This window comes from Anomalospiza imberbis, chromosome 9 (assembly GCF_031753505.1).
Source record: "Anomalospiza imberbis isolate Cuckoo-Finch-1a 21T00152 chromosome 9, ASM3175350v1, whole genome shotgun sequence".
NCBI classification, from domain to species: domain Eukaryota; kingdom Metazoa; phylum Chordata; class Aves; order Passeriformes; family Viduidae; genus Anomalospiza; species Anomalospiza imberbis.
In genome coordinates, this window is record NC_089689.1 from 9,824,952 (window position 1) to 9,847,566 (window position 22,615).

General features: G+C 38.1%; 1 long non-coding RNA gene across 4 annotated transcripts; it reads left to right on the top strand.

The window, feature by feature from the left end:
• Positions 1-8,468: 8,468 nt before the first annotated feature.
• On the top strand, positions 8,469-18,432 carry LOC137479264 (uncharacterized). Of its 4 annotated transcripts, none has more exons than XR_011002111.1 (5): positions 8,469-8,596; positions 8,911-8,982; positions 9,374-9,439; positions 11,184-12,182; positions 18,365-18,432. It is a non-coding gene; the product is annotated as an uncharacterized lncRNA (long non-coding RNA). The 4 variants fall into 4 exon arrangements; XR_011002114.1 differs by having other exon boundaries at positions 12,033-12,182; XR_011002113.1 differs by having other exon boundaries at positions 12,068-12,182.
• Positions 18,433-22,615: the final 4,183 nt, after the last annotated feature.

Genomic DNA, 22,615 nt, shown 5'->3' on the forward strand with positions numbered 1-22,615 from the left:
TTTTTTCCCTTGTCTTTCTACTTTTGAACATGTAGTGAGAGGAAGAAATGTCTTCAGATGTAGGAAAACCTATTCAAGGAAAAAAAACCACACCACATTTTCCCTTTAACATTTTGGAAGACAAATTTACAATTATGGTTTCAGTTAAAGATGTAAGAAAGGCCTTTTCATCTTTTCAAGCTGTGAAGTTCTGTCCTCAGTCTTAGTGCTTATGACTTTTTTATTTCTCCAAGTCCTGAATGGGGTTTGTAGAAAGGAAACTAAGACAGATAGAAGGAAGCAAGAAGGAACATGACTCTAGGGTTTACTGTTCAAAGCACTCACCTAAAGAGAAGAGAAAAATGTTGTATACTGGTGTCTCTTTCAGAGAATATCTATGCCTTCTACCACAAATATCACTAGATTAAAACGAGGGGTTAACTACATAGTATGATTGGTTGGTTCTTATTTTGTTTTGATGCAGTGGGTTTATTTCATAGTTTGCTGCATCACAATGACATTCATGTGACAATATTCAGATTGCACACTATTTAGTTGTTTCACGGTGCCTTTATGAACTGCTTCGCACATGCTTCAGTCAGTGTTACCTTTCTTTCCTACGCTAGATATATTTTGATCAGATGCTGCTTCTGTTCAATGTTAGTGTTAAGCCAGAGTCATTTGTCTTGGGGTTTTGGGGTTGGTGGTTTTTTGGGTTGTTTTGTTTTGTTTTTACTTCCTTCCTTTGGTGTTTGTTCAAGAAACAAGACCATTAGCATTTCACGCTAGCCCTTTGGTAGGCCATCTGCTTCTGTGAGAATCATGCTGAGTCCTGGATCTGCTCAGGATGAGGGATACGTAGAGGAAACATTAGCTAGAGAGTGTTGCGGGGTCGAGAGCCTGAAATGCTGTGCCGAAAAGGCAGGGCTGTGTGAAGACATGCAGGGGGTACTGCCTTGTTAAAACTAACAATACGAAAATGGTTTACAGAAACCTTGAGCCACCCATCCATGTTCCATTAGCTGGGCAGAATCTCACCCTGGGGCGCAGCACGCTCCCACGGCCTCTCAGGTGCCTTTGCGTGGGGAGCCGCGTGGCCGAGGCGCCGCCGGGCCCGGCACGGCCTGACAGCCAGAGCTGCAGGGTGACAGATCTTCCCCTGCCTCTCCCTGCTATCCATTATCCATTCACAGCCATTAACTGTTCACGCAAGTGCCCAGTCAGGCTACGGATGAGAAGAGCATTAATTGGTGGTCGCATTCCTTAGCGTCTGACAATATTGATGTTTACCCTGTTTTCAGGTCTTCAGTCTTTTAAGCCATTTATTATTTCTTCCATTTTGATGATACACGGGAATAAATAAGAATGACTGTACTTTCTAGTTTGAATTTTGGGCCATTCTTTTTATTTAGAAGCTTTCTTTCATTACAATAAAACCTTTAGTTTGGAAAACATTTAGTTCAGTTTTCCATTTTGTGGTATTTCCCCATTAAGATACTGCTCAGCTGAAGTAACATGGTTTAATAACTTCTCTAGCAGGATCAAATAGGCAAGCCCCAGCTGTACTGATGATGATTAAGGGTGGGAGTCATGCTGTGAAAGAGTGACTAAGTGCTGTTATTGAGATCTGACAATTTTCGTGGAAGATGGATTTGATAACTCTATAACAAGCATATTTCAGTGAAATGACCCAATTTTAGAAGATTAGTGTATTTTCCTAAATTCAGTAAGCCTTTATAAAAATCTCATATCTAGAAATCTGTAGGAGTTCTCTGAAAGGAATTCTAAAAAAAGGGAAACTCTAATACCTACCTGGCAGTCTCAGGAAACTGTGGTACAGAGGGGCATCCTATAGGAGCACGGTCATTTTATGTTCTGGGTCTGTGAAGGCGTGTAAGATTAGTTGATGCTGAAGACAGTAGGAAATCACAATGAAAAAAAGGATCCTGAGAGTTCAGCACTTGACAACATTCTTAGAAAAGTGAATGCCTAACAAAGCTTCAAGTTGGTCTTGCTCTTGTAAGCAATTAATATGGCCATTATAAGTAATGGTTTTTATGAGCTGGGAAAGCTATCTCACTTGAACAAATTAATTACACAATACTTTGCAATTCTTATGCTGATACAGATTAATAGTTAGGCATAACAATGATACAGGTTATAACAAGAATACAAATGGGAGTTGCAATACAACTGAACAGTGGATAGCCATAGGCCTTATGAATGTGGAAGAAAACAGTAGTCTTTTTAATAGCTATGAGGTATGTTACATGGTTTAAAACATTTGTAGTTTCAGGCATAAAAATGCTTTGCCTGAAACAAGTAGTTTGGAATTCCCTCTTTTGCAGCTAATCAAATGGAGGCTCAGTTTCAGTCTTGTGTAACCGAGAGGGATTCGGCTCCTCCTTTATCCCCGTCCCTCCCACTCTGGGATCCTTTTTGCATTTGTAATGGGACTTTTATCAACAAATCAGGTTTCTATTCAATGACAGACTCGGGCAGGGCTAGCTGGTGGCCCAAATCTTGAATCCAGTATGTAAGGTGCTTCCACTGACTCTGCATTTATTCTTGAAGGAAGGAAGGAGCAGTTGTTCAGGGAGTAAAAGATCCCAGGCTAAGTCTTAGGAAGGAGGAGGGAAGGCTTCATGCCCATCCATGGCCCTGGAGAACCCTGAGCTGCTGATGATGTTGTGTCTGGAGGGGAAGACATGAACAGTGACACAATTACACCAGATCTGTGGCTGTCGCTCTCAGGAAGCAGTCAGGAAATTGCCCTCAGTCCCAACTGGCTCCTGAGCAGAGTTCTCCCTTGTGGCTGCTGAGTGAAGACCACCCAAACACACTGCTAGTGAGTGTCCCAATCAAATCCCTACGTTTTTATCTTTTACCTCAAACAAACAAACAACAACAACAATAAAAAACCAAAAAAACAAATAGAAACCCCCCAAACAAAACCTCCCACCCCTGAGTTAATAAAAGATGCATCCTGAGGTTGTTTCAACAGCATTTTCATCCTTTTTTCTGGCTAAAAAAGTCATTACCTAATTGATTATTCCAGCAGCAGGCCAAATTCTGTGCTGGTATAAATGGGTGCAGCCCTGTTAGGAGTAGCTCCTACTTAACTCAGTCCTACTGGCCTTTAAAAATGGATTCAAAAGTTGAAAGGAAAAAACTTGTTTACTGCCTTGGCCTCAGGTTAACAGAGCAACCGAAAATTCATAATGGAACCTAATAAACAAAGAACATCATATTTGTCCTCCAAGCTAGCACAGGTGAATTAATGCTTTCTATCCTTTTCAATCCTCCCCTCCAATTTTTTCCAACCAATATAATTTTGCTTTATAATTTTCATAATGTTTCATTCATCTAAGATTGTTGTTTCCAGTGGTATTTGTATTATTCTCACTCTAGACAGTCATGTATTTGAAGATTTATTCTGTAGCAGGACAATTTTTTCAGTCTGACATTTGAAAATGTAGTGCTAGAAAGTTGTGAGTTCTGAACTTCTTAATTTTGCTGCTAAGAGCTGCATACAATTCCAGAGATGTCTGTGGTTCTTAGGTACTGGAATTTCATCATTCTATGTTCTGCCTGCTAGTCCATATTTCCAAGTGGCAAAATAAGTCCCCGTATGAAACACAATACTCAGTGTAATCTGAGTTTCTCCTGATCAGGCTTTAAGGAAATCCTTTTACGGCCATTTCAGTTTTTCCTGTCATTTGCTTCATTATGTTGCTGCATATGTGTTTGACTCATCAGTCCTTCTGATGTGAATCATGCTCTTTAATATGTGCTTTTGTATCTGTGTGCTGGGTTTGGCTGTGAAAGAGTTAATTTTCCTCCTAGAGGATGAGCGGCTGGGATGAGAGGCTGTGTGGTGCTTAGCTGCCTTCTGGGGTTAAACCACCACACTCAGAAATATTTTTACAACTCTAAATATGTCTGGAAAAAACAGAAGACAGTCGCTCTGGAAAAATAATTTTAGGAGATCCAAGAAAATTTTCAAAAACCTAGACAGCTGCCTTTGCATTTTATTTTTCTGAAATTCTTAGTCTTTGGATTGGGAATTTTATGCTGTTTTCAGAATATCTTTGGGTAAAACTGTGTGTGTAATGATGACAGAATCATTGCCAGATCTAAAAATAACCTCAGCAGCAACAGCAAAATGCTGTCCCTTGCAATTTGTCTCCCTGCACCAACATTCCTTCTATATTTTCAGTTATCATCATTCACAATTAAATAGCTATAAACTGAATTTTGTGAGAACTTAAAGTGCTTCTGAATGCACCAAAAACCACGTGTTGTATATCACATACACAGCTTGCTGAACTAAGGAGAGAAATTATCCAGAAGTAAGTTATGTGGAAGCTTTCCACAGTCTCCTTATGTGACCTTGTACAAGGCCACAAATGTTTGAGGTCAGAGGGAACATAAATACTCATTTCTACATGACTCATTCTGAATACTCTGCTAGAAAAAAATTAAAATAATTCTAGCTAACCAGTACTGAAAACATTTTGGACATTGATCATTAATGTTCTACATGTCGGTTTGGCAAAACAGCTTTTCCCAGCTTTTCGTAGGAGAAAACAAAATAAAAGCTTTGCTCAGACTGCCCCCTGCAGAACACACAGCAGTGGGGTTTAGTGCCTTGGTTATTGTCAGCGATAAGAGAATCCAGAGGCAACATCACAGCAGAGGGCTTGTCCAGAGCTGACAGAAATAAAGCAAAGATAGACTAATAGTTATTTTTCGAAGTATTTCAGGACCCTGTTGATGGAGGTGTGGATACTCATTTCAGGAAATGTCCCTAATATGCTGCTACTGTACTGCTTCTAGAGTAAGAACAGTGTGTGGAAGCACAGGCCCTGCTAGATACACTACAGTGATTCCATCTGCTCCTTCTAATTCCCTTTTTCTGGGTCACAGTCAGTGCCCCAAACAAGGATTTACCAGCCCACCCATGGCTTTGTTCTCAGCTGCTATCAAGAGTTTCACTGAAACTTCACCAGGACTCTGACTGGACCTAAATACATACTCATTAAATGACAAATACTTTGAAAAACTAAAATGTAATGTCCCGTGACTCATGTCTTAGGTTTTCCTCCTATTAAAAGATTAAAAAAAGAAATGTGCTGTCAATGACTTACACATCATGAGCATTTGTTCAGTTTTCACTTTCCCTATAGCAGCAGAAGGTTTCTCGTGAAACTTCATGACTAAAAAGGAAAGGTTTAAATCACCCTTGAACAAATATGTTTTCAGGAACAAGAGACAAGAGCATTCAGACACTTCCAACACTGGTCAGATTTAGGGTAAAATGCAAATCTGGGTTTGGGATGGAAAGAAAGAGACAAACAAGCATTACAAGTTCTGATTCCTGATAAAGACTTTTTCTTCCAAGCAGGGTCTTATGTTTTATGTATTTATTCAAATATCAACTCTGGTAGAGCCACTAAGACTTGGATGTTGCCTCCAAAATCTTTCCCTATCAGAAACTCAGTCCTCAGACTGCATCAGGGCAAAAGTTTTCCATTTGACAGCATCAATCGAGGAAAATATACAAAGGAAGGACATTTTCCTGATGGATACACATCACCTGGGAAACACTGTTGTCTAAAAATGAATTATTTCAAATTTAATGGGCCCAAGTAATAATAAAAAATTGTAGCTTTTTTTTTCCAAAGAAAATGTCAAAAACATAAACCTGTTTTCTCCACCACACAGTGCTTTCCTCGGAGACTACCTGATCCTGTGGGATTCTAAGTCCCACCATGTGAAAAGGAGTAGGAAGTTTCTCAGATATTGCTGACTTTCCTATTTTCTTTGGCTGTTGAACTATACAGTTTTTAAGGCATGCCAGATACTGTCTTCACAGGAGATACTTGCCCAAAAAGGATCAGAGAAAACATTTCATATTTTCATTACAGATTTGACACCCATGAATATTTAAAGGAACTGGATTTTTCAGCTAGGTTCTTTATGTATTGGGGAAGTGGAAGGCTGGTTTTTTTCCCACCAAAAATTAAATACTCCTTGGTTCAATCTCAGATCCCACAGTAAGATGACCTTTTTCCAGAAAGACCATAAATCAAATACTGACTTACTCCCTTTTCTGCTTTGTGAGATTACTGTCCTCTGTTTGGCTCAAGAAAGAAACACCATGGTAGTGCAAGTGCTTGTTCTTGCTTCGGGATCATGCTTAGCACCACTTACCAAAGCAGCATCACAGCCTCTCCAGCCAAGTAAATGCAGTTATCATATTGAGGAAAAACACTCCAATAAATATCCACTGACTTTAATCTTCTATTGGAAGATCCTGCAAGGCTTTTCACCCTGCAGAAACTCACACCAAGTAAAATCCCAGTGTCTTATTTGTAAATGATCTCAGTCATTTCCAGAGTTTTAGAATAAAGCTGACTGTCATTAGGAAATTGGGTCAAACTACAGAAAAGCCTGTTTGGACGTCTGCAGCACTGGTTTTTTATTCCTGGATAAGGATTAATTTCTGTGCAGCGCTCACTACCTTCAGTGCCCTTTCAAAGAAGTTGTAGCTGAGGGTATTTTGCAACTGAAATGAAGATTTCAGTGACTGACATGATTTCTTTCCTTCTTGCACTTTGGTTATGAGAATGGGCCACCTTAATGTTTATGGTGATACTATTTCATGTGAGGTTTTGAACTACATTTATAGTCACATATATTTTTTAGCCTAAATATTAAAACTGCAGCTTGCTCCAAAAGCTGGTTTATCATGTGATTTTCTTGGGATATAATCTAACAAAACTCCAAAATTTTAAAGACAAAATCTGGCTGCCTAATTGTTATTTTCTTTGAAACATGACTTAATTTTCTGACGTTCACTCTTTATTTTCACAGATTTTTCATAATATATTTCTAGGCATGGGCCCACTACTCCATCTGTGTTCCGTAGTGGCAGAGAAAAGATTTGTTTTAGAATCAGTACCATAAGTATGTAATAAAAAGAAGGAAGGTTGAATTTTTACGTAATGCATAGAAAGTATTATTCTTCCAATAAATGAAAGACATTACATCAGTGGAAATGGGGTCAAATAGAATCCTTATCTTCTACCTCTACCTAAATTTGCTACAGATTTCTTAGCTGTGTTCCTGCGCTGTGTCCCTTCTGTAAAGGTTGTGGTTTAGCAGTTTTACTGCAGGAAGGACAGATTTTGCAGATGTGGATTCTTTCCATTTTCAGTTTAAAAGTGATTCTTGGAAATCTCAGAGGCCTCCATTGCTTAACAGACTGTTTATACAAAAGTCTGAATTCTTGCTTTTCTTTGAGGTGAGAATTGTAACTATAATCTGACAACATAAAAGTAATGCAATTTTTTTTATGCTTGCAAACATTTTTTTCCCTTATATCCTATGAGAAACTTGCCCAAGTCATTTTTGAAACAAGTTATAATTTGTTGGTTGCATTTTGTAATGGGGTATCCCTGTGTAATTTCTCTTTCATTATTAAAAAATTATGCATATCTTTCAGCTTGACATTAGAAAATTATTTTGATAAATTCAAAATTTGCTTATAGTTATTGGGATGGTAAGAGATGCTGCAGAAAAGATCCTAAACAAATTGGCTCATAACATTAATCCTTTTACTATCATGAAGAGTCTTAAGAGATGTTATATTAAATAAATGGGGCAATTAACACATTTCTCTGGATAATACTTTTATTTTGACATCTTATGGTCCACGTTATATCCACAATCTATTGTTGAAGAAGGACTACAGGGAGGTTTCCTTCACTCTTCATTATCAAGGATATATTTTTTGGTATGTTTAATTATTTAGAGATTGAAACACCAAAGTTGTAGACTTAAGTATTTTAGATTTCTGCCTACATCTCTGTAATATGAAATGACATTACAAAGGAATGAAATACGTACTGAGTTGAAAATATATTAAATGTAAGTGGAAATTTCTTTCTTTCTGACTGGGGCTATTTTCTGTTGACAGCAAAATGACCTTTGCTTCATATGTTTATTTGCTTCATTTCCCTTCTCTCAATACTCAAAGATTTCAACACACAAGCAATGTAATTTTCTGTAATTTAATTTGAAATTATATATAAATAGATTTATGTTTAACTTGTAAATTAGACTTATAATATTGGCAGTGAAAATTAAGGGACTGACTGATGGATAGAAAAAACCAACTTCTTCCCTTCCTTGTTTTGTCCTAGTTCCTTACTTCCTCTGCCAATAATCACAATTCTTTCTTCAAAGGGAGCACGCAGTTAGCCAAAGCCTGACTTTTCAGTTTTACTTTTGCATTGAGCATATTCAGCAGTGCAACTCCAGAGCCTTGTTTGCTAGACTGCAATGACACGTGCCAATATGGTTCCTTGAATTACATCTCCACTAGTCCAAGTAAAAGAGAAAATATTAAACAAAAAAGTCTTTTTCCTGACATTTTAAAACACAAATACCAAAATATTTACCTTCCCTTTTGCAACGCCCAAGGGCAGCGTGGCCCAAATGTACAGGAACCATGGCACAGATGCAGGTGAACCTACTCATATATACCTGGGGAGTGTCAGACTTCTGGCCCTGAGCTCTGCTTTGGAACACAGAGTGGATCTACCTTTGGGTGAGCTGCCAAACAGCCAAATGACCAGAAATTCCCAGCCCATAGGGTGATGTATTCCACGGAAATACAGCAGGACTGAGATGTTTACATTGCAATCAAAGGTCGCATTTCGAATTTTCTTCTTCCCGTTAGAGATGGGTACCCACAGACATGGGTTTGGTCCTCATGGACACCTCCCACAAGCACAAAGCACCAAGGGGTTTTTGGAATTGGAGCAGTGGAATGTTTTCTCTAGGGCAGTGTGCTACATCGCAGCCCTTTGTATTGCATAAGTTTTGCTGTTGATTAAAATCAGCTTTATTCCCTGTTCCCAGAGCTGTTGGGCTCTTAACTCCAGACATCACCTTTGACTCTGTGTTGCCAACTAAATTAAGACAAAAAGAAAGGTGAGGAGTGCCTGTATTGTTTGCAAATGTGAATAAGTTATTGTAATGATATTTTTCTCCCTGCAGGCTTTTATTTGATAGGTGTTATTAAATATTTCTGCTTTTTGAGTGTCTGAATGCAGGCAATATTCAGCATTACAGATTCATAAGGCAGCTAAATAATCACTGGTTAAAATATGTGCACAAAATTCCTCCTCAGTCCAATTTTTCCTCTCCAAATATTTTTCCCTTTCATAAATACAGTAAATAGAGTAATTTTATCCTGCTGCTTTTGGTCACAAGGAGTGTAAGAAGAAAACAATAAAATTGTGAGTTATGTTAGCTAAGAAATGTCTTCCTTTTCTGTTTTGCATGCCAACACAAACCTGTGAGTGCCAATTTGGATCATAAGGGGAATGGAATTTGGAACTCTGCTGGAAGTATGGAATGGCACATCCTAAAAATAGAAGTGCAACAGGTATGCCCGTCAGCTGGTTGGTCACAGTCTTACCCTTCCCTTACCTGAATGAAATTATCTGGAAATGTTACTTTTCAAGAGATATTTAGAGAAAGACTTAGCAGAGAAGGAAAAAACCCAGTAGAAAGGTATGGGATCAGCAGGAGCAAGTAAATGAAAATGACGATTTTTACATTTTCTAGTTCTGACTCTGTTTGCACCCAAAAGTGGACAACTTGCCAGAAAAATATGATTGCTAGCTCTAGTCATTCAAATATTTGTGAAGAATGCTGATTATATAACAAATCTAAGAGTCTGGAAGAGTACATTTTTTTGAACTGTGCAGCTGAGATGGGCTGATTAAACAATAATAGTAATTAATATAATTTGCTAAAAAAAAGGACATTCATCCACCAGTGTATTTTACATTAGCAAAGGAAAAATTGCAATATCTTACAATCACAGGACAGTAAATAAACAGTAAACAACTGTATTCCAGCTTTTACAAGCTGGAAAGTCAAAGCAGAAAAATATGAAGCTAGCCACACTTTGAAGGCAGTTCCAGGAAAAAAAAATCAGGATCACTGTGTTATTTTTGTCTTGTAGTAGTGGTCAGAAGTTCTTTTTCTGAGGCAGGACCCCTATCAAGAATACATTACAAATATGCAAAACTTCATATGATGCACAGAATAAGTAAATAGTTCTAAGCCCACTTAAATAAACATCTTCAAAAATTTCAGTCTGAGGTCAGCTAATGGTAGGAAGCTATTTTTCCTCTCACTCTTCCTTTATTTCATTCCAATCTAACAGGATGCTATAGCTTATGACATATGGTCCCTTAAATTAGGCACTTCAAACCTTGTTCGTTCATCTCAGTGTGTGGAGCCAAGTTGTCTATTAATAGGAAAAGCCTTGCCCTGGAAAAATGTGTATGCACCAGTCTGCATCGGGGAAATGAAGGATATGCTACAACAGGGAATAAAATTCATTTAATATGTATTATGGAAAGAACCACTCTAATGTAATACTGCCAAACAAAGTGGAGAAGTGCTGTTAAATCTTTATGTCTCAGAGGTGTGGTGCATTTAGCAACTTGATGTCTGTGTTATCCAGCATACTGAGTTTCCAGAGTCCTGAGCTCCACAGTCTCCAAGTTGTAATGGACAACCTCTCCTCTGCTATCAAAGCCCAGAGAGGAATAAAGCAAGACCACCAGCTAAGACATTATGTAATTGCCATGGATATGAGCACTGAATGACCTCAGGTGCTGTATTTAAATGAAAAGATTTAGTCAAAACCAAAAAGAGATGCATGGAAAAAGGACTTGTTAGTAAGTAGTTTTTTCTCTTATAAAATAGAAATTTTAAAGGAATGCTACAATGAAATTCTGACACAAAACAATGTTATTAGAAATATCCAATAAAATTCCCACCTTTCCATGCAACATGCTTAGTTTGTTTTAAAAAATCATTAAAAATAATAGTTTTATGGAAGTGAGGTATAGAACATAGAGATTATTACTATGCAAGTATTAAAATTATATCTATGTAATTACCAAGTTCTCTTGATGATTTCAACAGCCATTCCTCTGCTTTTGAAAAATACAATTTTTCAGCATGCTTCTATACATCATAGTACTGCAGAGATCATTTGCCTAGCCCATCACTTTGGCTGTCAAATGTAACACCTTTTTTCTATCAGATATAAGCAGCTTGTCTTCACCTTCAAAGCCTGCACCTCATCCTACCTATCATCTCTCATGCAGGATCAAGAAATCACTTCTTTCACTGATTAGCTCATGATACCAGCCTCCTTCATTGAGTTCTTAGATTTTCAGCCGCTCAGTCTGAAGCTTTATCCCATGCTATTCCTTACATTTGGAAAGTGCTCCTTCAGACATCTGTAAAGCTACCTCCTTATCTTCCTTCTAATCCTGTCTGTGAGGTTCCCCTGCCATTATGCCTTCAAAAGAAGTTTCAGAGTTTGGACTGAATTTGCCTAGTTATAATGAGCTGTTGCCAAAAAAAAGATTTCTGGATCAGCTTCAAATGGAACACTCCCAAAGATCTGAAGGTTGGTATTTCCTACTCAGATGCTACACTGTAAATTCTGCATGGTTACTGGTGCCTCATTTTTCAGAGGATGTTGCCTTGCTGTTGTTGGGCAGACATATATTTCCATTTGAAAACACAGGATGAATACAAGGGTGATCTGTCTGAATTTTAGGAGCAACATGTCTGAAACAAGGGGATAATCTAGAGGGTGCCTTGGCCTTTTCCTTCACATGGGAAGTGTTTAAGATACTATTTATATTGATTAAATGAAATAGTCTTCCTGCTGCTGGACACAGGCATAGGAAATTGTGCTGTACTTATGTGGAAAGATTGATGGGATATTTTTAGTTTTGGTGACAAGTTTGGGGGAAGTTGGGGGCAGAATATTGCCTCTGCCTTGTTCAAATTTCTGTTGTGGAAAGAATGAATGGTCACAAGAAGCAGTATTTCACTGGGTCACCATCTCAGATGAGAAGATTTTGCTTTGAAGCAATTACATTTGCAGCCTGTGGCCTTGACCACATTGGCAAGGTGTGTTGTGTTTGTATTCCCATCTCCAGCAGCACTGACTCAGGACCAAGTCATCCCTTTACAGGAATTACCTACAAAGGAAACTGGAAACTCCACAGCATCTCTCTGTCATCCTCCCCTCCAGATGGTGCCTCCAAATCCCCTCTGAAGGCGATTGTGCAAAGCAGCATGTAAGTTCTGTTGGTTTCATCTCTGATTATGGTGAAGATTTTGTTTCAGGATGCTGGAAAGGTGCCTGCCTCCTTCTCTCCCTCACCTGTCTCTCCTGGCACTCAGCCTCAGCCACTAGAGCACTCCCATGGCTCCTGAAAAAGCAGGAGGCTCCAGTTTCCCAAACTTGCCAATTTAGATTTTCTTGAGCCTCCTTTCTACAAGGTTTTCATCCCCCAATTCATCAGCATTTCCAACTGCTGCAGGACCAGCAGGCTTCTCCATTACTCTGCATGCAGGCACTCAGAGAAACCTTGAGAGCCCTCCATCACTGCAGAGCAGTTGGGCTCACATCTCAGCCTGGCTGAAATCCTCTGAAAAATGCTGTGGTGTTCAAGTGATTAGACTGTCTTCCAGAGAAGCAGGGACTAGATCCAATTTGAAAATCCTTAACATATGGGATAACCATTTTTAAAACACCCTTTTAGCTTGCCTTTCCATAATTTTTCAGGAGTGGATCTGCACTTTTAGAAAGTCAGGCACCAGTGGGATGTAGATAGCAAATCATAGTCTTGGTCAGAATTTCAGTCTGAAAACAACCATGGAGTTGTGCAGATTTCTCAGAAACTGAAATCATTTCCAGACTGAACTTTTAAAACTAAGTTTCAGCATAAAACTGTATTTTTGTAGCCAAACTATAAACCTCCAAAAGAGTTTATGTGGAAAGGCTGAAGCTTTACTTACAGCACTGCTGTGTCTATGGCACTCAATGATTTGATGCTGAAGGCTATTAATCCCAAAGAAAACTTTCTTGGAAGAAGTTGAACTTTAGAGGTCAATGAGATCTCAGAGGAAGCTAGACTGAAAACAGAGAAAAGCTGATTTCGTCCATGTAAATCAATTGTTACTGTTTCCTGTCTGAGAGAAAATTTAATGCAAAGATTAAGGATTTATGAACAGGAAAAGGGAGAAACTCTAAAGGCTCTTGTAAGAAGTGATTAATAACATTGGGTTTTTTTAGATAATGCTATTTTAAAACCATGTTCCAAAGCTACACTGATGGTTTAAGCAAAGGACAAACTATGTTACTTGTGTGCCCTTGTTTAATACTTGTGGTCAATGTTAAGTTGTGATACTGTAATTGCAAATACTGTTTTGTAAGAATTGACCTTCACCTTTCAGCAGAATTAGGACAATTAACAGACAATACACAAGAACTTTTAATAACATGGCCTAGAAGATTTGAAGAATTTTTTTTTAATTGTATTTTGAAGCAAAAATATGTCTGAAAGATCTGTTTTGAGGGGAGCATGAGGCTGCATTAGGCAGAAGTCTCCCAGTGTAGCGTGAGAAGCTCAGTCCTGAGTTACTACCAGGGATAGCCACAACCCCAAATGCCATTAAGCTCATGTGACTTAATTCCCTAGGAAGTCATCACATTAGAGTTCCCCAAGTGGTCAAGACTCTGACATAGGCCTTGAATGGCTTCCTGTCATTGGAACTGAAGAATGCTTGAAAACAAAGCAATAAATCCTCTCCTTTGCTACAGACAAGTAAATGAGAAACTCTTTTGGGAGGCTGAAAGCAAAACGTACCAAGGAAAGCTATTTTGAGTGTTGACTAAAGGTCTTTGGGTAGGCTTCAGGCTCCTTATCTATCTAGGCAACAGGATCCTACTTTGTCTCTTATTAATTTAAGAAATGTTCAGTTTTTTGGAGCAGTTACAACAGACAAATTGTCAATTAAAATAATAGTGATTGAGGTATTTTGAAATTTTTCTGCTTCTATTGAATTCATGCAAGTAAATTACTAGCAATTGAAGCTATGTATGTGGGTGGGCTTACAACCACTAATTAATAACAGCTAGCAATTTGTATGTCTCATTTAAAGCATTTTCTTAATCTTGTATTGTAGTTCTGATTATTCCAGAAAAAACAGGAATTAAAAAAAAAACCAAAATGTTTCCATGTGGAAAAAAAACCAAATCCTACTTAAATGCAAGCATGAACAAACTCGTATTTATGCAAGGTTGCATAGGGGCACTATCCAGCCAGTCTCATGGGATGTTCTACACAGCATTCCCAATGTCACATGTTCCAAAGCTTGTCCCACACAAAGCTGTGCACAGGGCAGAGGAAGCACAGTGGATCTGTTCCTCCTCTCCTTCATGAAATGTGCATGGGACAATAGAGTAAAGTGACTATTGAACATGAGGACGAAGACGTCGTATCACCTCCAAGATATTAATCCTGCAAGTGATTGGTAAATATTTTGGAGATGTCTCAGTAACTCATGAAGTGAAGATAGGGGATTCTGCTCCTGTAGACATTTTCTTTGATCTGCTAAAAGTGCCACTTGTTTAAAGTGGTCAATGGTACCACTTGTCCGAGTGCCACTAGTAAAAAGTCAAGCCTGACTTTCCCATGTTAGTGCTTTCAGTTAATTTGTGAGACTGTTACAGCTGCAAATTGTATCAGGGCACCACAAATTATGCAGCTTCACTGTTTACAAAAGTATTTTATCATTTGAACAATCAAATTACTCATTTTAGTTACTCTTACTCAAATGTTTAGGATACTTTTATTATTTTAAATTTTGAAGTTTCAGACTTTTTCTTCAATGAAAGAAAAGAGATTTCAGTGTGTCAGCAGAACTCCCCTCTGAATGAAAATATAGTTTCCAAACCAGTTCCCCTCTTGGACAAAATTCCTCTTCTCCTAATCCTATGAATGGCACAGTGAAAGTAGAGTAACACAAATCTTGGCAAACCAGTATTTCCCTGGAGGAGTCTCAGCCATTATGGACAGATATATAGTTTTTACATTCCACTAAAGCCAATAAACAAAACTGTCAGGATGGCTCATCTTCTAGCAGTCTTACAAGCAAAGAAAAATTTTCAGTCATCAAAATCATTGGAGCAGTGCAGACTTTCCACATGGTGGTACAGCAGCTATGGCACTGCAAAGATCTGCCTCGCACCTTGAACTTCTTCAAGCATCTGTGACCAAATCTTCCCCTTGATAAAACAGGGATAATCTGTCTGACTCTTTTAAAAGGCCTATGGCATTTTGCCCTGGTGCTGAACAGAGTATTCTGAGAAGTACAGGTCTGTATTGCTGATGCCCTTTTAGTTTCTGAAAGCTGGAAGCTCAGTTAATGAGCAGTGATGTAGGAGAGCGTAAGTACCATGCACATTGATGACTGCAAAATGCACGTATCTATTCCTGATGTCTGTTTGACACATAAGTTTGGAACTGTATTTTTAGTAACCAGTAGTAGAGAAAATAGAAGAGAGAATATCAAAATGTTTAATCGTGTGTAGTAAATTTCAATAACTGGTTCTTTATACACAGATTAGGACTAAAATGGTGTGCAAATAACATCTATCTCAATGCTGATCCTGGCACACATCTCAGTACACCATTTGGTATTCCTTTGGGATTAGATTTCTGTCACCACTATTTTTCCTAACATACCTGATACCTAAAAAAACAATATTTGGAATAAAAAAAAAAAACTTATTTGGAATAAGACTATAAGCACCCCAAAGAACGGTTATTTGTAAGCAAGTGAGATCGGGGCAGTATTTTGTGGCATCTGTTGTACTTTTGATTAATGAAAGGGAAATGGAGGTATGTTCAAATTGTAGCTTGACTGCTATAGAGCTTTTCGAAGACCTCTTCCGTTTTGCTAACTCTGTTGCACACCCGGCGCTAGTATGAATTTAGTGTTTGGATGCCGTAGTGTGCTCAGTGTCTCAGACTGGCTTCTGTACCAATTCCTGCCAAGCAACAATTTCATACCTTTTCTTTTTTCTATGCCACAAAACTGTTCATTTTGTGCCATCCCTTTGTATCTTAGTACATAACATCACTGAGAATACATATCTGTCAGCAGTCTATGATGACAATGCTCAGGCAACTCAGGGAAACACAGAAAACAAAATTAGACATAAGGACTTGAAAACACAGCTGGAGATAGCCAGAGATGGATGTATCTAAGAGCCAGAGAAGAAATGTGACTTATGCAAATGAAAAACAGTTTAAGCTGTTCTTCTGCAACTGTTTGACTTGTTGACTTGCTATTATTTTCCTTTAAAAGAGTTTTAGGAAAAAATTTTGATGCTTAATAAGCTACTTCACAATAATCATATGACTAAAGTTGCATATAGAAGGTGCAGGAAAAACCCTGTAAAGATAGATGTGATTTACTCATCTAAATTAGTGCTTGACTAGTCATGTCATGCAGAGATGAAGATTTCTGATACTACATTTAATCTTTTATTCATCAGGAATGTTTTGGGTCAGCTGATTTGTTTTTACTTAAACAGGAGAGACTTTCTGGAAAGACAATAAATGAATATGAACTAAAATTTTTAAAATAAATTTTTGTTGTAAAATCTGGTTTTGCAGAACAAATACAAGAGACTGGTCAGCAGCCTTCTCTACATAAAGATGGACTTCTATCTCATAGCTGTTAAATAAGAGAAAAGTTATTATTAATCCCTTCAGTTTGCAACACTAAAATAATGCCTAATACTCTTTTCCAGTGACAATTTTTTTAAGTCAAAAGAAGCACCTTTTTGGCATTTTCTGTTTGCAGTCAGATTCTCTGTGGTAGTGTTTATGGTGACCTTTTCACTAGGAAAAAAAATGCTAAAAATCATTAAAACTGATATTGTCACATAAGAGAATACAAATGTTTAACAGGAGCCCATTTGAAAATGTTTATTGTGATTTTTTTTCTCCCCTCAGAGTAAAGCAATAGCATAATACCCAGCTGCATGATAATATTGGCAAGCAAGGCCATGAATTTCAACTGCAAACCCTAAACACTGAATGTGCTGTGCTTTTTAAAGAAACCCCCTTTTGTATGAGATATGTAATACCCTTTTGTCCTGGAGCAGTTTGCATAATAATAGTTTTCTTTACTTATTCGTTGTCACGTGATGGAGCTGCAAAGTGAGCTACACAGCAACAGCATAAAAGACAATTTTCCATTTTTATCTAATTTTTTCAGAGATTTTCTTGTCTTTTAAATGTAAATACTTCTAACTATCTTCAGAAAAGATATCTAGTTATAAACATTTCAGACCTAATTATTACTTTTCTTAATATCTACTGAACTATTTGTGCTTTTCTTTTTCTTAAGAAACAGGAACATTATTTCCTTTGCATTCACTCCTGAAGAGCCTGAAGCATAATCAAAAAATTTGGCTTATGATCAACTGGTATAAATCAGCATAACTCTATTCAAAAATACCTCACTCAAGACTTTAACATTAGAACTACTTGATGAGAGAAGTCAAGAAAAATTTATGTTACTAACTGTATAATTTCTGTCAGAGTTGTGCATGTGTTAGACTGTGCCACTGAGTTGAAAGGTAATACCAGAATGAAGAGCCATCTTTAAAAACTAGATATCTAGGATGCATCTGAGACTGAGCAAAACAAAAAATTGTAGGAATTTTCTGATGAGATTTCCTATGTAAATTTTTTTAAGATTCCTCTTGGGCTCTTCAGTGTGTTCTAGTCTGAGCAGTGAGTAAGGAATACAAAGGAGATACAATTACATTGAAGTGGAGCTCAATCTTAGTCACAGTGAAATTTAAGAGAAGGACTAAAGGCAAGGGAAGTTCCTCAGCTAATGTACAATAAACTAGTCATTATTCTAACTGCTGCTATCAAAAGATTTTTTCCTTTGAAATCAGCAGAATTATGCCAAGTTACTCGAGTTGTAACTTTGGCCATAAATTTACACATAGTTTTGAACCTCTGGCCTGTAACTGCAAAGGGACCATTTCCAGGCAATCCCTCCAAAGTAACAAAAGAAAGCAATGCTGTTCCCCATTACCTCAAATTCAGAGTGCAGAGAGGGTTCATAATCTTACTAGGAAACATTTAGAGGTTTGCAAAGCAAAAAAGGTCAAAACCAGCTGGGTTAGATTATTTTGGAGAAGTTCACAAGGTGGATAAACATGTAACAATACCTGGTCAGATCTGAGCACTGCAAAGAATACCCAGGTAGAAAATAATGTCTCCAGAGCCCCGAGTAAATTATTTTATAGCTCCACGTGTTAAAATAAGAGACTATTAGACAGAGACATCCTTCAAAACTTAGATTAATAAATCAGCATATCCCTTATGAAGCAACCATATTTTACTGTTTTCTAAAATATCTAAGATCTGTCTTTGCCAAACGGCTCAACAAGAAATGTTCCCAGCTCCAACCAGTAGAAATTAATACCAGAGACAGAAATCCTATCACTGAAGCCATGGAGGAAGACACACACTCCAGGTAAGACAGTATTATAATGATTTTATGTACTGTAAATCTTTTAATCTCGACTCTCACAATTGAGCCATGGGGTTGTGTTCTCTGAGAAATAAGAGTTGCTTTATATCAGTTGGATACAGGATACTCTTAGTGCACTGCAGGCTGAACAACATGTCTTACACCCTGTCTTAGTGGCAGAGAAATATATTAGCTTAGATCATTCTCTTTGCCTAGGGACCCTGAAAAAAGTATTTCAGGAGGAAAAAGTTCAGTGGAGCTTCCTGAAATACTTTACTAGAAAGGTACAGCCCATCCTTTACTTATTATGTCATTATAAGGCACTCTGTCATCATATACCTGTCCTTGGGATACCGCTCTTTTATCCACTTTTCTTGTTCCACTCCCCCCATTTCTGGGATTCTGTGATTTTTTTCTGCTTCCTAACAGATGTAGCAAGAACCTTATGTGCTCACCACTTTCTTTTTTAATTTCTTAGAAGTGTTGAAGTTTTTGTTCACATAACACTGAATGAGAATTAAATTTTTCTGTTAAAAAAATACCACAACTTTTCAAATATGTCATTTTTATGTGACTATTTTAAAGTAATGCAGATGGCAAAAAATTGGAGGAATCAGCCATGGGGCTTGTTTGATTTTCTGAAACAACTGTTGCCTAGTTTGTGAGGTAATGAAGTCTCTACTAAAAGCACTACATTCACCTTTTTTCTACTAATAATCCTCATTCAGATGATTTGGCAAGTCTATCCAGGTACTGCATGATGTGCAGCCTTTTTCTGATACTTTGATACAAGTAATTTTTTTTTCTGTGGAAAGTATAAGTCCATTCCTGGCAAGCATAATTCAGTTACATCCTGATACTGTGCATCTGGACTTGGAAAAGCAAATCTTCCCTAATGCTAGCTGCAGTGGTTAGTGCTGCAAGGAAATGACAGACTAAGAGAAATTTACTTCTATTCTCTTCCTGTGACAACTCAAGAAGAATGCACTTTCAAGGAAACTAAGCTTTTTCGCTATTTTGTGGTATCTGTGCATGAAAATTCACCACAGATAGTCTTCTGGTGACCCAGTCACTGAGAAAGACTCCCAAACAGCCAAGACCTGAGTCTAAATGAATTTAAAAGCTTATACTATGTTCTTTGGTTACATGTGCTTTAAAACAAAAGGTTTATTCTCACATGTTGGCATGTCTTTATTGACACCATTTATTTACTTTTTATAGGAGTGAGAGCATGGCTACTTTTATGCCAGCATATTTGATTGTCTATGACTGACTTCGACACTTACAGGGATCTATTGTTGGTTAGGAGGAAAAATAAAATTTCTGAAGAGTGTTTAGTTAATTCTCTATAGAAGTTAAACAAGACATATCTTTGGAAATCTCTTAAAGGATTATTTCTAATGGCACCATTGGGACACTTGCTTTGCTTATAAAAATATATGTGAATTTATAAAGGACAAAGATACAATTATCCCAGGATAGCTTCAGGAAAAACCATCATACCTCTTTCAGAGGAGGTGCACAGATATGGACAGCAGCTTGGGCAGACTGGCTTTTATTTTCAATATGAGACATATTCTTCTACCACTTTTGATGGTCAAAATTAATTCCCTTTAAATCAAGATATTGTATTTCCTAAGTGGAATTAGTCCTTACTCATGTCAGTACGAGACAAAGAATATTCTTAGCCAGGATTTTAATATTGCCTTTTAATATTGTGATGAAAATCTGAATGCTTGAAAGTCTCTCAGAATTCTTAGCTCTCTGAGAGACAGACTCTCAAAGTCCGCCCCAGTTTAATCCAAGAAATTGCAAACTCAGTTTCATTGTAACAAAAGAAATTATATTCATGGGCTTTTTTTCTTTTCTAGATCAAGAGTTCTGTCCTCTACTTTCCCACTAAAGCTTTTCTGCAAAGTCCTTATAGAGCTGGATAAACCTTGTTAATGTTGTTAATTACATGTTGTATTAAAAACACATCTGGAAATGACATTACTCACACGTTGGTGTTTAATTATTAACAGTTATTACTCTTGACTCCCCAGTGAGCTGCTTATGAAGATGGAGGGACTCTCAGATGGGCAGAACTGAAGTTTGAGCTGAAGAGGATCTCTAAAAGATCCTCAGTTCTCCCAGCATCTTTGTGTATATAAACCTGGGGTGTGGTTGTCCTTCTTTACACCTGGTCTCAAGCGTGAATTGCTGTAACCGCACCTCCCCTGGCAGTGAAGTGCTCCCTCAATAGATGTGAGCCTATTGTCTGGGCACTGTTGCTAGGAAAAGCAGCCGATCAGGGGGCCAGGGTGGCAGCCAGTTAATGTAATACATGCTTGATAAAGCTCTTATCAGAGCCTTGCACACTTTCAGGAATGCTCACGATTCAGCTGGATTTATCAATACGAAAAAAGCCCCATTCTTTCTTAATTTCACTCACCTGTTGGAAGCTGGCCCCACAGAGCTGGGTATTAAAGCTTGAAATCGCCAGTGTCACCTCCTGCTGTTCCTGCCCATCGCACAGGAAATGCCGTGTCAGGAGTGTTTTCCCTCTGTAGCTGTTGTGGTGATGTGAGCAAGGCAGAGTGCTCTGAGTTGCTCTTCTCCAGCCCAGCAACTCCTTTGAAGGCCTCTCAGGTGCTCCCTGCAGAGAACCATCTCACTCTGGCAGAAACAGAGGAAAAAAGGCCATCAGAACTGAACTGGGGACAAGTCTCTGGCATAATGTTCAGCTGCAATTTTCTCTTCCCAAGCTTTCAATAGGGGACCACATTCAGGGAGGAGGAGGATGATTTTATTTAGCCACTAGATACTTTTGATTAATGCTATGTAAGAATATGAAATCAAATGCAATCTCTTACTTTTTATAAATCCTCCCATGTAAATGATTATTAAGCAAATCATGTCATTTCCTTCAATTCCTTATGCAGCAAACAGCTTCCATCAGTCAAAAGGGAGTATCTCTTTAACAAAAGACATTATTTAACATAAATTACATTCTTTTCTCTGTATTGCCAAGAAAGATGACCAAAGGAAAGCCTTTAATCTTGGAGAAAAATCTAAGAAAAGTGTTTGCTAGATACATTAGTGGCTTGCTGATCCTTGATTTAGCATCACTGCTCCTTTTTGCAGCTGCTGTGTAAAATGCAGATTAACTCTCAGATACCTTTCAGGAAGGATTTGATGGATAGCCCTGGCTTGCCCTAGCAGCCCCTACACCCTTAAGCTGAGTGATTACTGAAGCAAAGGGGTGGCACTCCCCTTAGCCAACCTTGCAGTTTCTATATACCTTGGCACTTTCTGGCTTCAAATGGTTTTTCAAAGCCTTGGCCACGGGGGTGCAACTCAAAACACCCTGTTACATGCACCCCTCTGAGGTGGAGGGACCATTGAGGGGATATTGCTGTACTGGAGATAGCAGCAATTACATGCTTTTAAAGCTTGACTGGAATGATACTGGGATAACATTTTGTAAGAATGTAAACAATGTGAAAAGGAGAAGGTGATGTGCTGATTACCCTCAAACAAGTGAAGCTTTCCCATAGGCAAGAAGTTCTACAAAGGCACTCTGGTCAGCCTTCCAAAATCAACTGTTAAACAGATTTTAACAAATGCCAGCGCAAAGTTTATAACTTCAAAGACTCTGGGCATATTTGCCCACACAAAGTTTTGTATCCTTATGTCTTTGGTCTACTGAATCACCAGTCTGCTGCATCACCAGTCTAATTATAGTAGAATAATTATAGGCCTGTTTTTTTTTTGGCGGGGGGCAGGGGGGCAGGGAAGGGGGAGGTTGTTTGGTTTTTTATTTTATCAAATAAAATGTCTCAGTCGTGAAGAGCTGGCTGGAACACACAAGAACTGTGGAATATTTGGGTTTACTAATAGCTTCATCAAAAAGTACCAATTTTATCAGGGACAGTTTTGTAACTTGGAAGATCCTTTGTAACCTTAGGAAAGTTCACAGAGTACAGCAGGGGACAGGGCAGAGGAAATCAAGCAGAAAGTGCAGATGCACACATTACACTCAGGGAGGTTATAGCAGCTGGGTATTGCATTCTGCTGATTTGCAAAGGAACCAGTTTATGTATCAGCTTAAAGATAACTTGCTCATCTGTCACAGGACATCTGCTTTCTGCAGACTGACTCTATCCTTTCTTTTCACTTACAGTTC